Source organism: Microtus oregoni, unplaced genomic scaffold (genome assembly GCF_018167655.1).
Source record: "Microtus oregoni isolate MIOR12 unplaced genomic scaffold, Mior012 000030F_ref0000283, whole genome shotgun sequence".
Lineage (NCBI taxonomy): Eukaryota > Metazoa > Chordata > Mammalia > Rodentia > Cricetidae > Microtus > Microtus oregoni.
The window spans coordinates 6,408,888-6,416,777 of record NW_024543089.1 but is presented as its reverse complement, the minus strand read 5'-3'; the positions used below and the strand labels follow the sequence as shown (position 1 = coordinate 6,416,777).

Below are 7,890 nucleotides of genomic sequence, written 5' to 3'. Positions count from 1 at the left end.
CCCTGGGGAACTTAGGGACTGGTTTATTTGAATGCTGGTGTGGGAGGGCATTAATACCAACCATAAACTAGCATGTGCGGGACTTAGGGATCGTAGCATGGGGAAGTGGATCATTGTCTCCCAGAGCAAGGACTATGGGCACCTCCATGCAGGCCACACATAAAGAAGAGATGGCAATCTTGTTTAACATCCTCCAGCAAGTAACTATAGTGGGGAAGCCGACCTTTCTTGCATGTGGAGGGGAAGGGCATTTCAAAAGAGAATGTCCTAATAAGGCTAAAGTTAATCAGCCAGCTCCAGCAAAGTCTGGTGTGCCATGCACCCCATGCCCCTGGTGCAAAAAGGGTAAAGGATTATAGGTCCAATCTCCAGGGGAAGCCTTTAACCTCCCCCAGGGGCTATCCCCAGCCCCATTAAGGAAGAGGAAAAGGGCAGTCAAAGCAAACTGGATGGTGCCTGCTGTGGGATTTCCCTCTGTATGCTGTGATTACCATTAAGAAATCTTACTTGAGCTGATAGAAAGGCAGAATTTAGCTAGGCAGAGAAAACTAAACTGAATGCTGGGAGAAGGAAGGTGGAGTTTAGGAGAAGTCACTTAGCTCCACTGGAAACAGACACTGGGAACTTTACCTGGTAAACCACAGCCATGTGGCAATACACAGCTTACCAGAAGTTGGTTAAATTAAGATATAAGTGTTAGCCAATAAGAAGCCAAAGCTAATGGGCCAAGCAGTATTTTAAATATTATAGTTTCTGTGTAATTATTTGGGGTCTGAGCTGCCAGGCAGCTGGGAAACAAGCAAGTGGCCCTCTCACAACAAATACCTATAATACCCAAACTGAGACAAAAGATGACACTAACAATTGGAGACTGAACCTTTAAATTCCTGATAGAGACACTAGGGCCAATTGCATGGTCATTAGAAAAGAGGAGAACCCCCTCTTGGCAGCTAGTCCCAGGGCCACCTCTACTTGGAATGGGTTGGCAGTCTACATATGGGAGATGACCAGCTGGCTGCCCTGGGCTGATTCTGATGCCAATTGCAGGGACATGGTCTCTGGCCTAACTGCCAACCTTCTTGGTCAAGACATCCTCAGGGAGGCTGAGGCTTATATCACAACTGACCATAAGGCATTTTACACTAAGGAATATGAGGTACAATTTAAACAGGGACAAGCTTCCCATCCTGATTACAGAGATGAAAACTCAGACAGGATGTTTTCCAGGTTCACTCCCAATCCTAAGGGCCACTGCTTGGTCCCTGGTGCCAAAACTCCAGTTTGGCTTGGCTTCTATAGCCTTCCCAAGCCAAGCCGACACAATACAGAATTCAAAGACAGTCACTCATAGTCTGGCTTCACTGAGCCTCACTGAGTCCGAGACAGATAATGAGGTTGTGTACACCATCAGGACACCCAGCGACACCCTGTGTAAGGAGTTTGAAGGCCTCCTAGTGGACAATATCGATGTTCCAACAACTCCTCTCTCAGCCTACCAGATTTCTAGAATATTCACACTGGAGAAGAATCACAATGCCATGACAGTGGCGACTCCTGGAGACTCAACCAAAGCTCCCCCACCCTGGCCCCCCAAGCCAAGTCAGTCAGACAATAGCAGATCTGTAGCTGCTACCATCCCCAGGCACAATACCCTCCCTGCAATGGGCAATGAAGTGGACATAATGCTGGTTGGTCTTCCAAATACCCAGGGAAGACTATCGTGAGCCAACCAGACAGTACCAGCTCTGATGACAACAATGTGCTCCTAAGCATAGATTTTTTTTTTTTTTTACCCTATTGGCTATGGAATGAGCAGGGGACAATTCTGAAAGTGTCTACATTCACATCAACCAAGGGCCTCATCACTTTGATCCCCTTGGCTACCCTTTCACTGCCCTTTCTATTCACAGAGGCCCCAGCCAAGGAAATGAGAACCAGCCACCCCTGGTCAATTACAACCTCAAGCCTGACTGGAAAGCACAGTCAACACCCCTCGACCCGAGACACAATGCAGTCATTGATGAGCTCCCCTTCAAGTCCCCTAGCACCGAGTCTTGGTACTGCCATCCCATCTCCACACAAAGCATCACTAGCACCGACTCCAGAGCTACATCACCCATTCCCAGCAGCACCAACAGACGAGCTCTGAAGAAGAGCACTGGCAGTATGGATTACCTAGTCCTGGACCTTCAGCCAGGCTCCCCAGGCCCTCACCACAAGCCATCCACATCATCTGTCACATCGGATAAAAAGACAGATTATGTCCAAGTGGACAAAGAGAAGACAAGAGCCCTGCAGAAGACCATGCAGGAGTGGAAAGGTGGGCAGCAGTCCACATGCCTTCCAAGCTGTGATGCAGGGGAGGCACCGAACTTGAGGGCCATGAGGCAGCTGCTGAGAGCTGGCTCATTGTCACTTCCTTCTCCACCACCTTAGAAAAGAGCTATTGACAAAAAGAGGGTGGGGTAAGTCTCCTGCTTTGGACCCATTTGTCTGCTGCTTGGACTCAGAGAGAGGGCTAAATCTCTGAGACAGGCTCATGTCTACTCACCACTCTCTACCCTCTGCCTCGGGGCTGATTCTTCATCCCTTGAGGATGCTAACCAGGATGCACTCTGTCCCACTCCTGCAGTCTATTGCACCATTACTTCCTGCTAGGTGAAGAAGCTGATGCACAGGCTATGAGGTCTTTGAGAAACAACATCTCGCTGTAGCCAGTGCACTACAAAAAGCAGGTTGACAGCAGGCTATGTGTGGGATGCTTTCAACCTTGAGATGAGACTCAGCACTCTCTACACCTACTGGGTTCCACTGGCCTTCGTGCTGCTGCCTCCCTGAGGCAGTGAAGGAGATCTGATGCTATGTGTGAGACGAGGAGATCAACTCCCAAGACTCTGAGTAGTCATCAGCCATGGTCACCTGCCCAATGTGAGTGTGATGAGGCCCAGGGTAACTTCCTGATCCTAACTTTAGTTTGGAGAGGAGTGACTCGGCACAGCCTGACCTAGGCCTGCCTCAATAAAAGCAGCACATATATAGAAGGACTTCCCACACAACTGCAGGAAGAAGTTTCTCTGATGATTAGCTGAGAAAGGCCATCTATATTAATAGTCAAATGTCATTTGGAGTCATTTTTTTTCTTTAGCTTAATAGTAGGATTTGTTGTGTGTGTGTGTTTTTCTAGTTTCCTTGCTATCTGGCCTCATATTCTTGTCCACCTGAGCAACACTGGGCATGATTTCCATGTCATGGAGTGGGTCTTAAATCAAATCAGATATCAGTTGGTTATTCTCACAAACTTTGTTCCACTATTTCAATAGCCTACCCTGCAGCCAAGTCACTAGTAGATCAAAAGAGTTTGTAGCTGACTTCAATTTCATTGGTTCTGGAACTGCATTAAATTCCTCATGGTTGTATGAAAAGTGATGTACTAACTCTGCCATGCTGCAAGTCTTTGAGCTTTTAGGGATGATATCAGTTCCCTATATAAGTGGATAAGTCTCTAATTCCTTACTGACATATAGAGAAAAAGAGGGTCATTGGTAGTTTGCATAAGAAATGAAGCTCTTCAACTGAACTTGAAAGTGTTAGTACACTCACCTCGGACTTTCAGCCTCCAGGATGAAGACAAGTACATCGACAGCATCTGAAATCTAGTAGTCAATGGTAGTTGGTTATATTGACAAACCTTATACATAATAAATACCATGTGGTCGTTACCATTATTTTTACAAGAAATCTGTAAGAATTATGTTAAATAAATAGCTGATCATTTTTAATTTTCTTACTTTAATTTTCACAATTACACTCACTAATATCTGATATTTTTATTGACACAGATCGCAGTAAATTGAGTATCAAACATGTGTTTAGCTCCTATTTGGTGTTAAGGTTTGTAATCACTATTGATAACATATATGAGATATATTTACTTGGAATGGACCCTATTTACATTATGTTTGATGTCCCAGATGTGAACATGAAAAAAATAAGCAATGAACAGAGAGCAACTATACAGACAATTGTCAACTAGTTCTCAACACTTCCTGAATATGGCCAAACCTATACATCTTCATAGGTAGAGGCAGGTGAATCTCTGTGAGTTTGAAGCCAGCCTGGTCTACAAGAGCTAGTTCCAGGACAGGCACCAAAGCACCACAGCTATAGAGAAACCCTGTCTTGAAAAAAAAAATAAAAAAAAATGCAATGAAGGATCTGGAGTAGGAAGTATAATAAAAGAAGAATGAAGAAGACACTTGGTTTTGCTAACTTTTGTATAACCTCACAAATATGTGCAGTTTAGCAAGATGTTAAATTATAATTTATAGGAAATTCAGAAGGGTCTTTTCATGAAGGTGAAGCTAAAAAAATTCTTGATTATTTTATGTGCATTTTAGATTATCATTCGTTTAAATTGTAGGGATATTTAAATTTGATACTTTCTAGATCTGAAAAAAACTGACTAGACAGAAACAATATGCTAGTATTTAGCCTTTGAGAATATAAAAAAAAAAGAAAAGTAAGTGTTACAATAGAGAGATAACTGTGATTCCCTTTAACAACCAACAGCTCTCCCTCAGATATATCCAAATTGCTCTAACATTATATTGATGTATGTACTTATACATCATCTGTCCTGGATGTAGCTGAACTGCAAGAATCTAATTAGGCCTTCTAGACAAGATTAAATTTTGATTAAGATGTACAATTTGAGATAAAAAGTAAAGACAAACATGTCGCTCTCTAGTGAAAGCCACTGGGGAATCCCACCAAGGTTAGTGTGCAATCCCCACTGAATAAAAAGCAGAAAATCAAAATTAAAGTTCACTGTATCCAAGAGGGAGTTTTGAGGAATGAAGCAACAAAGAGAAGCAGGGAGTACGTTATAAATTTTCTTGGATGTGTTTTAAACAAGAGTGAATAAGTTGATTAGATTTATCCTGTGGAGATGACAAATCAATAAGAAGGCACTTGTAGTAATTGAAGCAAAAGTCATAGTGCTTGTTTGATCTAGAGAGCATGAGGAAGGATAGGAAACAAAAAGTAGCAAGATTTAAGACCTAAATCAAGACCTAATAGCCAAATACCAAGGATAAAATCAGAGTCCATGAATTAAAGTAGATCCAGTTATAAACAGAAGCCTCATTGGTTAATTGTGTGTGTGTGTGTGTGTGTGTGTGTGTGTGTAGAGAGAGATCTTTAATTTCCATAATTCTTAGTTCACAATGGAAAATTTAAGATAATGTCAGTAATTACCTATCAATTCTTACAAAAATGTGCTCTGTTACTTTATGCAAAACACTTGGCACAGAGCCTGGAAAGGGCTCTCCTGCACAATAACTTATTCTCTATATTCACTGGACAAAGGTTATAGTCAAGTGATGCTACTTAGAAAAAAAAATGCTCTGGTGTATAAAAAATGTATATTTTATCATTAGTTGTTGTCTTTGAATGCTTAATTATATAAAGGAAAATATTTGGTCCTTTAATCAGAATTTATAACACAGATTGAAAATGGATGAAAAATAACTTTCTAAAGTATAACGTGTATACATTTTTTTTTACAAATTGGCCAGAAATATTTCATATCCTCATACTATAACATTATTGTTCATTTAATTTTATTGTCTTTATATGTGCTCTGGGACAATGCTTTGTACCCTGTCAATTGTATTTTAATAAAATGCTGATTAGCCTATATCCAGGCAGGAAGTAGAGGCAGGGAAATTAGAATTCTGGGAGAGGAAGGCTCAGTCTGCAGTCGTGACCCAGCCACAGAGGAAGCAAGATGTGACTGCTTCCCTGACAAAGGTACCAAGCCACGTGGCTGACATAGACAAGAATCATGGGTTAATTTAAGTTATAAAAGTTAATAAGAAGCCTGAGCTAATAGGCCAATAAGTTTATAGTTTATGTAGACCTCTGTGTGTTTACTTGGGACTTAATGACTTTAGGAACCAGGCAAGACAGAAACTGCTATCAACATACAGGTAATAGATTCTTGGTCAAAGTCATCTTGGTTATGAATAATTTTTCTTATATTAAGGTAAATCAAAAGCCAAATCACTGAAGTTGGACAAGGCAAACCATCAGACGAAAAGAAGCCCAAGGAAAGGCACAGGAATCAGACCCACTTGGTTACATGCTCAGGAACTGCATAAACACAATGACCTGGGAATCATGATATATACACAAGACCTGGTGCAGATCTAAGTAAGCACCATGTATGCTGCTTCAGTCTTCATGAGTTCATTTGAATGGCAACCATGTTATGAACAATGAAGGAAAACCTAGCCACTAGGGCAAAAGATAACAAATGTACTGTCACATATACCTAATAGGGGATAGAAAATCAGTTTTATGCAACAGTGACTCTGGGTATATCAACCACTCCAGGATAGGGACCATATTAAGGAATAGAAGAATAACATGTAATAAATTCTAATGATTTTTTATGTGTGGAAAAACAGAGAAGTCATCAAGTTTGGTAAGATACCTGGAAAGTCCTCAAGGACAAAGTTAAGTCATATTAAGAGGAAAATTCTTCCCATATTTAGGAAAGCAAATATCATAATACAGGACATTGGGAATATGTATAGTGTTTCCAGTTTAAACAGGAAACTTAAGATGGATTGAAAGCAAAAGCAGAAAACAAAAGATAAATGACTTAATTGAAATTGACATATTGCCAGTTATGCTTATTATCAGTCTGGTAATTTATAATTATCTCTACTAGTTTCAGTGGTTTTTGTTGTGCCATAAAACGTGGTTTGATAATTGTGCAAAATATGAAAAGTGAACTGATTATATTCAAATCTTAAAGAGACTTATAAATGAAAAAGAGAAAAATACTCATACACAGAGGAATTTAGACAAGAACTGCCATATTACCAGATAATGAAACTGAAGAGGGGTCACCAAGGTTGTTAGAAAACCAAGAATAAGTTTATCTAATTACACACAAGAACTACTAGGAGGCAATAAGCATTGCCAAGGTTATCAATAAGTTAAATGGAATCCTATAAAGTATTAGATTTGAGGATATTTATGAAAGTGGTCATTTCATATGTTATACATACACCATGTGTGAAGCAGATCAAATTCATGGGCAACTCAGAGCAGAATTGTCCCCACAGACTGGAAAGTTTTAGAAACAGCAATATTGAAAGTTGGTCCTCTGTTACAAAGGTGAACATGTTGACAAGAGGTAGCTAGTGTAATAGAAAAATGAAATAGGGCTAGAGGTACTAATATTTCCAAAGATAAGTTTCTTGGTGAAGGTCAATAAACTGTGTTACAAAGGCAACTTAAATTTGATGAGTATACTATGGCACTAGCTATTCAGTACCCTTAAGTGTGTGGGAAAAGGATGAAGAATCAGGAAAGAGTATGAGTACTTAAATTATCCAAGGTCTAAAAGTAGTCTTAACAGATTTCTGCAAAGATTCACTTTAGCTGTAAAGAGAACAGTTACACATTCAGAAGTCAGAGAAATATTAATCAAATAGTTAGCGTTTGAAAATGCCAATTCAGAGTACAAAAGGGTGATTAGTCCTTTAAAAATAATACTAGCAACAACAGATGAATGAATTAGAAATATGGCTGATATTTGATCTCATTGTTATGTTGCTGCTTTGATAAAATAATTTCTAAAAGGTTTCAGAAAAAATAAAAAGTAATATGTTTTAATTGTGATAACCAAAGTCATTTGAAAAAGGAATTTTAGGCAAGGCATTACTAGAAGCTAAGATTTTCTAGAGATAATCAAAAAGAAGAATTCAGCCTTCTGTAGGATGCCAAAACTGTGACAAAGGCTGGCATTGGACTAATGAATCCAGGTAAGCAAGGGACAAAGAAGGTAGCCCTTTGCTATTAGGAAACGCTAGGAGG

General features: G+C 39.9%; 1 pseudogene; it reads left to right on the top strand.

Moving 5' to 3' along the window:
* The first annotated feature begins 913 nt into the window (after window positions 1-913).
* LOC121465313 lies at window positions 914-2,436 on the top strand (annotated as a pseudogene).
* The last annotated feature ends 5,454 nt before the right edge of the window (window positions 2,437-7,890 follow it).